We start from the raw sequence: 13,866 nt of genomic DNA, 5'->3' as shown, positions 1-13,866 counted from the left end.
AGTACTGAATGCAGAATTGTCCCAGGTCTGGTGTTAAGTCTGTAGAAGTCTTTACAGGGAGTTGGCGAGGATTTTACCAGGATAGCGGAGGAGCTCAATGAAAATGTGTCATTACTTTATGAGTGTTAGACCTGACATTATATCATGCTAAGAAAATATGAGTGTTCAAAAGTGGGATTTAAATCCACAAATTCAAGAGAGACCGGTCGGTCATCCTAACCTACACAAAAGTGCAATTTTTAAAGATTGGATGCCGAAGCAGTTATCTGAAGAGTCTAATGTTTTGGGGCGTATACCGACATAGTTTTTTTACTATTATTTCACTAACACTGACGGAATGACTGCGAAGTATGTTTAAGAAAAGATGAGTTGTCAGAAGTGGGATTTGAACCCACGCCTCCAGGGGAGACTGCGACCTAAACGCAGCGCCTTAGACCACTCGGCCATCCTGACTTACAGAAAACCTCTGCCTCTCCAGATTGGTAGGAAAAACAATCATGTTAAGAGTCGATTTTTTTGGGGATGTTGAATTTAAAGATTAGAACTGTTTCTTGTCCATTTCCGTCTTGTATTTATTGGTTTATGATTACAGTGTTGCAAAAAGAAGTCCTTGAAGACCCTTTTACTTGCTTGATCTTGAAAATATAGAGAAATCCCCCTGGGAGGTACCCAGGAGTAAGGCAGTGGTGTAGGATTCTCTATAACATTCACTCAAGTAAGCAGAGGGATATGAATTGTTTTACATTGTTCACTTATATTTAGGGTCCTGTTAGAGATATGGGGATCATGAGAATTTAGAGTTGGTAGAGAATATGATCAAGGTTAAAAAAGTTGGCAGAAAGGAGTGTTGTGAAAGTCGTGGTACTAAAAAAAGGTATCTACTGCACCTGACTGTTGGGTGTGGAGCACTTCTCTTTATCAGAATTTAGATTAAGCCGCGTAACTGGTGGGTTCTGCAGGTGTTCGTCAGGGATGGGGTTTCTCTGACAGTTTTACAAGTACTAGAATTAATTTGGCTCCAAACTCCCACTAATTCAAAGCCACATGTATATAAGTGGCTCGGGCTGGTCTCTTGGAGCTATGGAGTGCACAGTAGTGGAGCTAGGCCATGTTCTGAAGCCAGGCCCAAGATGTGGCCCCGTGTCTCGAATATTGCCACAACTTACACGGTTGCAGTGGGTAAATGCTATTAGCAAAAGGACTCCTCTCATCGCCGTACTAAGCTGCATAGAAATTGGGCAACAGAATAGCTGCACTATCACTCAATAGTACTGAATGCAGAATTGTCCCAGGTCTGGTGTTGAGTTTGTAGAAGTCTTTACAGGGAGTTGGCGAGGATTTTACCAGGATAGCGGAGGAGCTCAAGGAAAATGTGTTATTACTTTATGAGTGTTAGACCTGACATTATATCATGCTAAGAAAATATAAGTGTTCAAAAGTGGGATTTAAATCCACAAATTCAAGAGAGACCGGTCGGTCATCCTAACCTACACAAAAGTGCAATTTTTAAAGATTGGATGCCGAAACAGTTATCTGAAGAGTCTAATGTTTTGGGGCGTATACCGACATAGTTTTTTTACTATTATTTCACTAACACTGACGGAATGACTGCGAAGTATGTTTAAGAAAAGATGAGTTGTCAGAGGTGGGATTTGAACCCACGCCTCCAGGGGAGACTGCGACCTAAACGCAGCGCCTTAGACCACTCGGCCATCCTGACTTACAGAAAACCTCTGCCTCTCCAGATTGGTAGGAAAAACAATCATGTTAAGAGTCGATTTTTTGGGGATGTTGAATTGAAAGATTAGAACTGTTTCTTGTCCATTTCCGTCTTGTATTTATTGGTTTATGATTACAGTGTTGCAAAAAGAAGTCCTTGAAGACCCTTTTACTTGCTTGATCTTGAAAATATAGAGAAATCCCCCTGGGAGGTACCCAGGATGAAGGCAGTGGTGTAGGATTCTCTATAACATTCACTCAAGTAAGCAGAGGGATATGAATTGTTTTACATTGTTCACTTATATTTAGGGTCCTGTTAGAGATATGGGGATCATGAGAATTTAGAGTTGGTAGAGAATATGATCAAGGTTAAAAAAGTTGGCAGAAAGGAGTGTTGTGAAAGTCGTGGTACTATAAAAGGTATCTACTGCACCTGACTGTTGGGTGTGGAGCACTTCTCTTTATCAGAATTTAGATTAAGCCGCGTAACTGGTGGGTTCTGCAGGTGTTCGTCAGGGATGGGGTTTCTCTGACAGCTTTACAAGTGCTAGAATTAATTTGGCTCCAAACTCCCACTAATACAAAGCCACATGTATATAAGTGGCTCGGGCTGGTCTCTTGGAGCTATGGAGTGCACAGTAGTGGAGCTAGGCCATGTTCTGTAGCCAGGCCCAGGATGTGGCCCCGTGTCTCGAATATTGCCACAACTTACACGGTTGCAGTGGGTAAATGCTATTAGCAAAAGGACTCCTCTCATCGCCGTACTCAGCTGCATAGAAATTGGGCAACAGAATAGCTGCACTATCACTCAATAGTACTGAATGCAGAATTGTCCCAGGTCTGGTGTTAAGTCTGTAGAAGTCTTTACAGGGAGTTGGCGAGGATTTTACCAGGATAGCGGAGGAGCTCAATGAAAATGTGTCATTACTTTATGAGTGTTAGACCTGACATTATATCATGCTAAGAAAATATGAGTGTTCAAAAGTGGGATTTAAATCCACAAATTCAAGAGAGACCGGTCGGTCATCCTACACAAAAGTGCAATTTTTAAAGATTGGATGCCGAAGCAGTTATCTGAAGAGTCTAATGTTTTGGGGCGTATACCGACATAGTTTTTTACTATTATTTCACTAACACTGACAGAATGACTGCGAAGAATGTTTAAGAAAAGATGAGTTGTCAGAAGTGGGATTTGAACCCACGCCTCCAGGGGAGACTGCGACCTAAACGCAGCGCCTTAGACCACTCGGCCATCCTGACTTACAGAAAACCTCTGCCTCTCCAGATTGGTAGGAAAAACAATCATGTTAAGAGTCGATTTTTTGGGGATGTTGAATTGAAAGATTAGAACTGTTTCTTGTCCATTTCCGTCTTGTATTTATTGGTTTATGATTACAGTGTTGCAAAAAGAAGTCCTTGAAGACCCTTTTACTTGCTTGATCTTGAAAATATAGAGAAATTCCCCTGGGAGGTACCCAGGAGTAAGGCAGTGGTGTAGGATTCTCTATAACATTCACTCAAGTAAGCAGAGGGATATGAATTGTTTTACATTGTTCACTTATATTTAGGGTCCTGTTAGAGATATGGGGATCATGAGAATTTAGAGTTGGTAGAGAATATGATCAAGGTTAAAAAAGTTGGCAGAAAGGAGTGTTGTGAAAGTCGTGGTACTATAAAAGGTATCTACTGCACCTGACTGTTGGGTGTGGAGCACTTCTCTTTATCAGAATTTAGATTAAGCCGCGTAACTGGTGGGTTCTGCAGGTGTTCGTCAGGGATGGGGTTTCTCTGACAGCTTTACAAGTGCTAGAATTAATTTGGCTCCAAACTCCCACTAATACAAAGCCACATGTATATAAGTGGCTCGGGCTGGTCTCTTGGAGCTATGGAGTGCACAGTAGTGGAGCTAGGCCATGTTCTGTAGCCAGGCCCAGGATGTGGCCCCGTGTCTCGAATATTGCCACAACTTACACGGTTGCAGTGGGTAAATGCTATTAGCAAAAGGACTCCTCTCATCGCCGTACTCAGCTGCATAGAAATTGGGCAACAGAATAGCTGCACTATCACTCAATAGTACTGAATGCAGAATTGTCCCAGGTCTGGTGTTAAGTCTGTAGAAGTCTTTACAGGGAGTTGGCGAGGATTTTACCAGGATAGCGGAGGAGCTCAATGAAAATGTGTCATTACTTTATGAGTGTTAGACCTGACATTATATCATGCTAAGAAAATATGAGTGTTCAAAAGTGGGATTTAAATCCACAAATTCAAGAGAGACCGGTCGGTCATCCTAACCTACACAAAAGTGCAATTTTTAAAGATTGGATGCCGAAACAGTTATCTGAAGAGTCTAATGTTTTGGGGCGTATACCGACATAGTTTTTTTACTATTATTTCACTAACACTGACGGAATGACTGCGAAGTATGTTTAAGAAAAGATGAGTTGTCAGAAGTGGGATTTGAACCCACGCCTCCAAGGGAGACTGCGACCTAAACGCAGCGCCTTAGACCACTCGGCCATCCTGACTTACAGAAAACCTCTGCCTCTCCAGATTGGTAGGAAAAACAATCATGTTAAGAGTCGATTTTTTGGGGATGTTGAATTGAAAGATTAGAACTGTTTCTTGTCCATTTCCGTCTTGTATTTATTGGTTTATGATTACAGTGTTGCAAAAAGAAGTCCTTGAAGACCCTTTTACTTGCTTGATCTTGAAAATATAGAGAAATCCCCCTGGGAGGTACTTAGGAGTAAGGCAGTGGTGTAGGATTCTCTATAACATTCACTCAAGTAAGCAGAGGGATATGAATTGCTTTACATTGTTCACTTATATTTAGGGTCCTGTTAGAGATATGGGGATCATGAGAATTTAGAGTTGGTAGAGAATATGATCAAGGTTAAAAAAGTTGGCAGAAAGGAGTGTTGTGAAAGTCGTGGTACTATAAAAGGTATCTACTGCACCTGACTGTTGGGTGTGGAGCACTTCTCTTTATCAGAATTTAGATTAAGCCGCGTAACTGGTGGGTTCTGCAGGTGTTCGTCAGGGATGGGGTTTCTCTGACAGCTTTACAAGTGCTAGAATTAATTTGGCTCCAAACTCCCACTAATACAAAGCCACATGTATATAAGTGGCTCGGGCTGGTCTCTTGGAGCAATGGAGTGCACAGTAGTGGAGCTAGGCCATGTTCTGTAGCCAGGCCCAGGATGTGGCCCCGTGTCTCGAATATTGCCACAACTTACACGTTTGCAGTGGGTAAATGCTATTAGCAAAAGGACTCCTCTCATCGCCGTACTCAGCTGCATAGAAATTGGGCAACAGAATAGCTGCACTATCACTCAATAGTACTGAATGCAGAATTGTCCCAGGTCTGGTGTTAAGTCTGTAGAAGTCTTTACAGGGAGTTGGCGAGGATTTTACCAGGATAGCGGAGGAGCTCAATGAAAATGTGTCATTACTTTATGAGTGTTAGACCTGACATTATATCATGCTAAGAAAATATGAGTGTTCAAAAGTGGGATTTAAATCCACAAATTCAAGAGAGACCGGTCGGTCATCCTAACCTACACAAATGTGCAATTTTTAAAGATTGGATGCCGAAACAGTTATCTGAAGAGTCTAATGTTTTGGGGCGTATACCGACATAGTTTTTTTACTATTATTTCACTAACACTGACGGAATGACTGCGAAGTATGTTTAAGAAAAGATGAGTTGTCTGAAGTGGGATTTGAACCCACGCCTCCAGGGGAGACTGCGACCTAAACGCAGCGCCTTAGACCACTCGGCCATCCTGACTTACAGGAAAACCTCTGCCTCTCCAGATTGGTAGGAAAAACAATCATGTTAAGAGTCGATTTTTTGGGGATGTTGAATTGAAAGATTAGAACTGTTTCTTGTCCATTTCCGTCTTGTATTTATTGGTTTATGATTACAGTGTTGCAAAAAGAAGTCCTTGAAGACCCTTTTACTTGCTTGATCTTGAAAATATAGAGAAATCCCCCTGGGAGGTACTTAGGAGTAAGGCAGTGGTGTAGGATTCTCTATAACATTCACTCAAGTAAGCAGAGGGATATGAATTTTTTTACATTGTTCACTTATATTTAGGGTCCTGTTAGAGATATGGGGATCATGAGAATTTAGAGTTGGTAGAGAATATGATCAAGGTTAAAAAAGTTGGCAGAAAGGAGTGTTGTGAAAGTCGTGGTACTATAAAAGGTATCTACTGCACCTGACTGTTGGGTGTGGAGCACTTCTCTTTATCAGAATTTAGATTAAGCCGCGTAACTGGTGGGTTCTGCAGGTGTTCGTCAGGGATGGGGTTTCTCTGACAGCTTTACAAGTGCTAGAATTAATTTGGCTCCAAACTCCCACTAATACAAAGCCACATGTATATAAGTGGCTCGGGCTGGTCTCTTGGAGCTATGGAGTGCACAGTAGTGGAGCTAGGCCATGTTCTGTAGCCAGGCCCAGGATGTGGCCCCGTGTCTCGAATATTGCCACAACTTACACGGTTGCAGTGGGTAAATGCTATTAGCAAAAGGACTCCTCTCATCGCCGTACTCAGCTGCATAGAAATTGGGCAACAGAATAGCTGCACTATCACTCAATAGTACTGAATGCAGAATTGTCCCAGGTCTGGTGTTAAGTCTGTAGAAGTCTTTACAGGGAGTTGGCGAGGATTTTACCAGGATAGCGGAGGAGCTCAATGAAAATGTGTCATTACTTTATGAGTGTTAGACCTGACATTATATCATGCTAAGAAAATATGAGTGTTCAAAAGTGGGATTTAAATCCACAAATTCAAGAGAGACCGGTCGGTCATCCTAACCTACACAAAAGTGCAATTTTTAAAGATTGGATGCCGAAACAGTTATCTGAAGAGTCTAATGTTTTGGGGCGTATACCGACATAGTTTTTTTTACTATTATTTCACTAACACTGACGGAATGACTGCGAAGTATGTTTAAGAAAAGATGAGTTGTCAGAAGTGGGATTTGAACCCACACCTCCAGGGGAGACTGCGACCTAAACGCAGCGCCTTAGACCACTCGGCCATCCTGACTTACAGGAAAACCTCTGCCTCTCCAGATTGGTAGGAAAAACAATCATGTTAAGAGTCGATTTTTTGGGGATGTTGAATTGAAAGATTAGAACTGTTTCTTGTCCATTTCCGTCTTGTATTTATTGGTTTATGATTACAGTGTTGCAAAAAGAAGTCCTTGAAGACCCTTTTACTTGCTTGATCTTGAAAATATAGAGAAATCCCCCTGGGAGGTACTTAGGAGTAAGGCAGTGGTGTAGAATTCTCTATAACATTCACTCAAGTAAGCAGAGGGATATGAATTGTTTTACATTGTTCACTTATATTTAGGGTCCTGTTAGAGATATGGGGATCATGAGAATTTAGAGTTGGTAGAGAATATGATCAAGGTTAAAAAAGTTGGCAGAAAGGAGTGTTGTGAAAGTCGTGGTACTATAAAAGGTATCTACTGCACCTGACTGTTGGGTGTGGAGCACTTCTCTTTATCAGAATTTAGATTAAGCCGCGTAACTGGTGGGTTCTGCAGGTGTTCGTCAGGGATGGGGTTTCTCTGACAGCTTTACAAGTGCTAGAATTAATTTGGCTCCAAACTCCCACTAATACAAAGCCACATGTATATAAGTGGCTCGGGCTGGTCTCTTGGAGCTATGGAGTGCACAGTAGTGGAGCTAGGCCATGTTCTGTAGCCAGGCCCAGGATGTGGCCCCGTGTCTCGAATATTGCCACAACTTACACGGTTGCAGTGGGTAAATGCTATTAGCAAAAGGACTCCTCTCATCGCCGTACTCAGCTGCATAGAAATTGGGCAACAGAATAGCTGCACTATCACTCAATAGTACTGAATGCAGAATTGTCCCAGGTCTGGTGTTAAGTCTGTAGAAGTCTTTACAGGGAGTTGGCGAGGATTTTACCAGGATAGCGGAGGAGCTCAATGAAAATGTGTCATTACTTTATGAGTGTTAGACCTGACATTATATCATGCTAAGAAAATATGAGTGTTCAAAAGTGGGATTTAAATCCACAAATTCAAGAGAGACCGGTCGGTCATCCTAACCTACACAAAAGTGCAATTTTTAAAGATTGGATGCCGAAACAGTTATCTGAAGAGTCTAATGTTTTGGGGCGTATACCGACATAGTTTTTTTACTATTATTTCACTAACACTGACGGAATGACTGCGAAGTATGTTTAAGAAAAGATGAGTTGTCTGAAGTGGGATTTGAACCCACGCCTCCAGGGGAGACTGCGACCTAAACGCAGCGCCTTAGACCACTCGGCCATCCTGACTTACAGGAAAACCTCTGCCTCTCCAGATTGGTAGGAAAAACAATCATGTTAAGAGTCGATTTTTTGGGGATGTTGAATTGAAAGATTAGAACTGTTTCTTGTCCATTTCCGTCTTGTATTTATTGGTTTATGATTACAGTGTTGCAAAAAGAAGTCCTTGAAGACCCTTTTACTTGCTTGATCTTGAAAATATAGAGAAATCCCCCTGGGAGGTACTTAGGAGTAAGGCAGTGGTGTAGGATTCTCTATAACATTCACTCAAGTAAGCAGAGGGATATGAATTTTTTTACATTGTTCACTTATATTTAGGGTCCTGTTAGAGATATGGGGATCATGAGAATTTAGAGTTGGTAGAGAATATGATCAAGGTTAAAAAAGTTGGCAGAAAGGAGTGTTGTGAAAGTCGTGGTACTATAAAAGGTATCTACTGCACCTGACTGTTGGGTGTGGAGCACTTCTCTTTATCAGAATTTAGATTAAGCCGCGTAACTGGTGGGTTCTGCAGGTGTTCGTCAGGGATGGGGTTTCTCTGACAGCTTTACAAGTGCTAGAATTAATTTGGCTCCAAACTCCCACTAATACAAAGCCACATGTATATAAGTGGCTCGGGCTGGTCTCTTGGAGCTATGGAGTGCACAGTAGTGGAGCTAGGCCATGTTCTGTAGCCAGGCCCAGGATGTGGCCCCGTGTCTCGAATATTGCCACAACTTACACGGTTGCAGTGGGTAAATGCTATTAGCAAAAGGACTCCTCTCATCGCCGTACTCAGCTGCATAGAAATTGGGCAACAGAATAGCTGCACTATCACTCAATAGTACTGAATGCAGAATTGTCCCAGGTCTGGTGTTAAGTCTGTAGAAGTCTTTACAGGGAGTTGGCGAGGATTTTACCAGGATAGCGGAGGAGCTCAATGAAAATGTGTCATTACTTTATGAGTGTTAGACCTGACATTATATCATGCTAAGAAAATATGAGTGTTCAAAAGTGGGATTTAAATCCACAAATTCAAGAGAGACCGGTCGGTCATCCTAACCTACACAAAAGTGCAATTTTTAAAGATTGGATGCCGAAACAGTTATCTGAAGAGTCTAATGTTTTGGGGCGTATACCGACATAGTTTTTTTTACTATTATTTCACTAACACTGACGGAATGACTGCGAAGTATGTTTAAGAAAAGATGAGTTGTCAGAAGTGGGATTTGAACCCACACCTCCAGGGGAGACTGCGACCTAAACGCAGCGCCTTAGACCACTCGGCCATCCTGACTTACAGGAAAACCTCTGCCTCTCCAGATTGGTAGGAAAAACAATCATGTTAAGAGTCGATTTTTTGGGGATGTTGAATTGAAAGATTAGAACTGTTTCTTGTCCATTTCCGTCTTGTATTTATTGGTTTATGATTACAGTGTTGCAAAAAGAAGTCCTTGAAGACCCTTTTACTTGCTTGATCTTGAAAATATAGAGAAATCCCCCTGGGAGGTACTTAGGAGTAAGGCAGTGGTGTAGAATTCTCTATAACATTCACTCAAGTAAGCAGAGGGATATGAATTGTTTTACATTGTTCACTTATATTTAGGGTCCTGTTAGAGATATGGGGATCATGAGAATTTAGAGTTGGTAGAGAATATGATCAAGGTTAAAAAAGTTGGCAGAAAGGAGTGTTGTGAAAGTCGTGGTACTATAAAAGGTATCTACTGCACCTGACTGTTGGGTGTGGAGCACTTCTCTTTATCAGAATTTAGATTAAGCCGCGTAACTGGTGGGTTCTGCAGGTGTTCGTCAGGGATGGGGTTTCTCTGACAGCTTTACAAGTGCTAGAATTAATTTGGCTCCAAACTCCCACTAATACAAAGCCACATGTATATAAGTGGCTCGGGCTGGTCTCTTGGAGCTATGGAGTGCACAGTAGTGGAGCTAGGCCATGTTCTGTAGCCAGGCCCAGGATGTGGCCCCGTGTCTCGAATATTGCCACAACTTACACGGTTGCAGTGGGTAAATGCTATTAGCAAAAGGACTCCTCTCATCGCCGTACTCAGCTGCATAGAAATTGGGCAACAGAATAGCTGCACTATCACTCAATAGTACTGAATGCAGAATTGTCCCAGGTCTGGTGTTAAGTCTGTAGAAGTCTTTACAGGGAGTTGGCGAGGATTTTACCAGGATAGCGGAGGAGCTCAATGAAAATGTGTCATTACTTTATGAGTGTTAGACCTGACATTATATCATGCTAAGAAAATATGAGTGTTCAAAAGTGGGATTTAAATCCACAAATTCAAGAGAGACCGGTCGGTCATCCTAACCTACACAAAAGTGCAATTTTTAAAGATTGGATGCCGAAACAGTTATCTGAAGAGTCTAATGTTTTGGGGCGTATACCGACATAGTTTTTTTACTATTATTTCACTAACACTGACGGAATGACTGCGAAGTATGTTTAAGAAAAGATGAGTTGTCAGAAGTGGGATTTGAACCCACGCCTCCAGGGGAGACTGCGACCTAAACGCAGCGCCTTAGACCACTCGGCCATCCTGACTTACAGAAAACCTCAGCCTCTCCAGATTGGTAGGAAAAACAATCATGTTAAGAGTCGATTTTTTGGGGATGTTGAATTGAAAGATTAGAACTGTTTCTTGTCCATTTCCGTCTTGTATTTATTGGTTTATGATTACAGTGTTGCAAAAAGAAGTCCTTGAAGACCCTTTTACTTGCTTGATCTTGAAAATATAGAGAAATCCCCCTGGGAGGTACCCAGGAGTAAGGCAGTGGTGTAGGATTCTCTATAACATTCACTCAAGTAAGCAGAGGGATATGAATTGTTTTACATTGTTCACTTATATTTAGGGTCCTGTTAGAGATATGGGGATCATGAGAATTTAGAGTTGGTAGAGAATATGATCAAGGTTAAAAAAGTTGGCAGAAAGGAGTGTTGTGAAAGTCGTGGTACTATAAAAGGTATCTACTGCACCTGACTGTTGGGTGTGGAACACTTCTCTTTATCAGAATTTAGATTAAGCCGCGTAACTGGTGGGTTCTGCAGGTGTTCGTCAGGGATGGGGTTTCTCTGACAGCTTTACAAGTGCTAGAATTAATTTGGCTCCAAACTCCCACTAATACAAAGCCACATGTATATAAGTGGCTCGGGCTGGTCTCTTGGAGCTATGGAGTGCACAGTAGTGGAGCTAGGCCATGTTCTGTAGCCAGGCCCAGGATGTGGCCCCGTGTCTCGAATATTGCCACAACTTACACGGTTGCAGTGGGTAAATGCTATTAGCAAAAGGACTCCTCTCATCACCGTACTCAGCTGCATAGAAATTGGGCAACAGAATAGCTGCACTATCACTCAATAGTACTGAATGCAGAATTGTCCCAGGTCTGGTGTTAAGTCTGTAGAAGTCTTTACAGGGAGTTGGCGAGGATTTTACCAGGATAGCGGAGGAGCTCAATGAAAATGTGTCATTACTTTATGAGTGTTAGACCTGACATTATATCATGCTAAGAAAATATGAGTGTTCAAAAGTGGGATTTAAATCCACAAATTAAAGAGAGACCGGTCGGTCATCCTAACCTACACAAAAGTGCAATTTTTAAAGATTGGATGCCGAAACAGTTATCTGAAGAGTCTAATGTTTTGGGGCGTATACCGACACAGCTTTACAAGTGCTAGAATTAATTTGGCTCCAAACTCCCACTAATACAAAGCCACATGTATATAAGTGGCTCGGGCTGGTCTCTTGGAGCTATGGAGTGCACAGTAGTGGAGCTAGGCCATGTTCTGTAGCCAGGCCCAGGATGTGGCCCCGTGTCTCGAATATTGCCACAACTTACACGGTTGCAGTGGGTAAATGCTATTAGCAAAAGGACTCCTCTCATCGCCGTACTCAGCTGCATAGAAATTGGGCAACAGAATAGCTGCACTATCACTCAATAGTACTGAATGCAGAATTGTCCCAGGTCTGGTGTTAAGTCTGTAGAAGTCTTTACAGGGAGTTGGCGAGGATTTTACCAGGATAGCGGAGGAGCTCAATGAAAATGTGTCATTACTTTATGAGTGTTAGACCTGACATTATATCATGCTAAGAAAATATGAGTGTTCAAAAGTGGGATTTAAATCCACAAATTCAAGAGAGACCGGTCGGTCATCCTAACCTACACAAAAGTGCAATTTTTAAAGATTGGATGCCGAAACAGTTATCTGAAGAGTCTAATGTTTTGGGGCGTATACCGACACAGCTTTACAAGTGCTAGAATTAATTTGGCTCCAAACTCCCACTAATACAAAGCCACATGTATATAAGTGGCTCGGGCTGGTCTCTTGGAGCTATGGAGTGCACAGTAGTGGAGCTAGGCCATGTTCTGTAGCCAGGCCCAGGATGTGGCCCCGTGTCTCGAATATTGCCACAACTTACACGGTTGCAGTGGGTAAATGCTATTAGCAAAAGGACTCCTCTCATCGCCGTACTCAGCTGCATAGAAATTGGGCAACAGAATAGCTGCACTATCACTCAATAGTACTGAATGCAGAATTGTCCCAGGTCTGGTGTTAAGTCTGTAGAAGTCTTTACAGGGAGTTGGCGAGGATTTTACCAGGTTAGCGGAGGAGCTCAATGAAAATGTGTCATTACTTTATGAGTGTTAGACCTGACATTATATCATGCTAAGAAAATATGAGTGTTCAAAAGTGGGATTTAAATCCACAAATTCAAGAGAGACCGGTCGGTCATCCTAACCTACACAAAAGTGCAATTTTTAAAGATTGGATGCCGAAACAGTTATCTGAAGAGTCTAATGTTTTGGGGCGTATACCGACATAGTTTTTTTACTATTATTTCACTAACACTGACGGAATGACTGCGAAGTATGTTTAAGAAAAGATGAGTTGTCAGAAGTGGGATTTGAACCCACGCCTCCAGGGGAGACTGCGACCTAAACGCAGCGCCTTAGACCACTCGGCCATCCTGACTTACAGAAAACCTCTGCCTCTCCAGATTGGTAGGAAAAACAATCATGTTAAGAGTCGATTTTTTGGGGATGTTGAATTGAAAGATTAGAACTGTTTCTTGTCCATTTCCGTCTTGTATTTATTGGTTTATGATTACAGTGTTGCAAAAAGAAGTCCTTGAAGACCCTTTTACTTGCTTGATCTTGAAAATATAGAGAAATCCCCCTGGGAGGTACCCAGGAGTAAGGCAGTGGTGTAGGATTCTCTATAACATTCACTCAAGTAAGCAGAGGGATATGAATTGTTTTACATTGTTCACTTATATTTAGGGTCCTGTTAGAGATATGGGGATCATGAGAATTTAGAGTTGGTAGAGAATATGATCAAGGTTAAAAAAGTTGGCAGAAAGGAGTGTTGTGAAAGTCGTGGTACTATAAAAGGTATCTACTGCACCTGACTGTTGGGTGTGGAGCACTTCTCTTTATCAGAATTTAGATTAAGCCGCGTAACTGGTGGGTTCTGCAGGTGTTCGTCAGGGATGGGGTTTCTCTGACAGCTTTACAAGTGCTAGAATTAATTTGGCTCCAAACTCCCACTAATACAAAGCCACATGTATATAAGTGGCTCGGGCTGGTCTCTTGGAGCTATGGAGTGCACAGTAGTGGAGCTAGGCCATGTTCTGTAGCCAGGCCCAGGATGTGGCCCCGTGTCTCAAATATTGCCACAACTTACACGGTTGCAGTGGGTAAATGCTATTAGCAAAAGGACTCCTCTCATCGCCGTACTCAGCTGCATAGAAATTGGGCAACAGAATAGCTGCACTATCACTCAATAGTACTGAATGCAGAATTGTCCCAGGTCTGGTGTTAAGTCTGTAGAAGTCTT

At 42.2% G+C, this 13,866-nt stretch overlaps 10 non-coding genes across 10 annotated transcripts; all 10 read right to left on the bottom strand.

Annotated features, from left to right (window-relative positions):
• Positions 1–370: 370 nt before the first annotated feature.
• TRNAL-UAG (transfer RNA leucine (anticodon UAG)) lies at positions 371–453 on the bottom strand. The gene has a single exon. It is a non-coding gene; the product is annotated as a tRNA-Leu (tRNA).
• A 1,184-nt stretch (positions 454–1,637) lies between these two features.
• On the bottom strand, positions 1,638–1,720 carry TRNAL-UAG (transfer RNA leucine (anticodon UAG)). Its single transcript has one exon. It is a non-coding gene; the product is annotated as a tRNA-Leu (tRNA).
• A 1,176-nt stretch (positions 1,721–2,896) lies between these two features.
• Positions 2,897–2,979, bottom strand: TRNAL-UAG (transfer RNA leucine (anticodon UAG)). Its single transcript has one exon. It is a non-coding gene; the product is annotated as a tRNA-Leu (tRNA).
• A 1,182-nt stretch (positions 2,980–4,161) lies between these two features.
• On the bottom strand, positions 4,162–4,244 carry TRNAL-UAG (transfer RNA leucine (anticodon UAG)). Its single transcript has one exon. It is a non-coding gene; the product is annotated as a tRNA-Leu (tRNA).
• A 1,182-nt stretch (positions 4,245–5,426) lies between these two features.
• Positions 5,427–5,509, bottom strand: TRNAL-UAG (transfer RNA leucine (anticodon UAG)). The gene has a single exon. It is a non-coding gene; the product is annotated as a tRNA-Leu (tRNA).
• Positions 5,510–6,693: 1,184 nt separating this feature from the next.
• TRNAL-UAG (transfer RNA leucine (anticodon UAG)) lies at positions 6,694–6,776 on the bottom strand. Its single transcript has one exon. It is a non-coding gene; the product is annotated as a tRNA-Leu (tRNA).
• Positions 6,777–7,959: 1,183 nt separating this feature from the next.
• On the bottom strand, positions 7,960–8,042 carry TRNAL-UAG (transfer RNA leucine (anticodon UAG)). The gene has a single exon. It is a non-coding gene; the product is annotated as a tRNA-Leu (tRNA).
• A 1,184-nt stretch (positions 8,043–9,226) lies between these two features.
• TRNAL-UAG (transfer RNA leucine (anticodon UAG)) lies at positions 9,227–9,309 on the bottom strand. Its single transcript has one exon. It is a non-coding gene; the product is annotated as a tRNA-Leu (tRNA).
• A 1,183-nt stretch (positions 9,310–10,492) lies between these two features.
• Positions 10,493–10,575, bottom strand: TRNAL-UAG (transfer RNA leucine (anticodon UAG)). Its single transcript has one exon. It is a non-coding gene; the product is annotated as a tRNA-Leu (tRNA).
• A 2,344-nt stretch (positions 10,576–12,919) lies between these two features.
• TRNAL-UAG (transfer RNA leucine (anticodon UAG)) lies at positions 12,920–13,002 on the bottom strand. The gene has a single exon. It is a non-coding gene; the product is annotated as a tRNA-Leu (tRNA).
• Positions 13,003–13,866: the final 864 nt, after the last annotated feature.

Source organism: Rhinoderma darwinii, chromosome 1, assembly GCF_050947455.1.
Source record: "Rhinoderma darwinii isolate aRhiDar2 chromosome 1, aRhiDar2.hap1, whole genome shotgun sequence".
Classification (NCBI taxonomy): Eukaryota; Metazoa; Chordata; class Amphibia; order Anura; family Rhinodermatidae; genus Rhinoderma; species Rhinoderma darwinii.
This window is presented reverse-complemented; position numbering and strand designations above follow the sequence as displayed.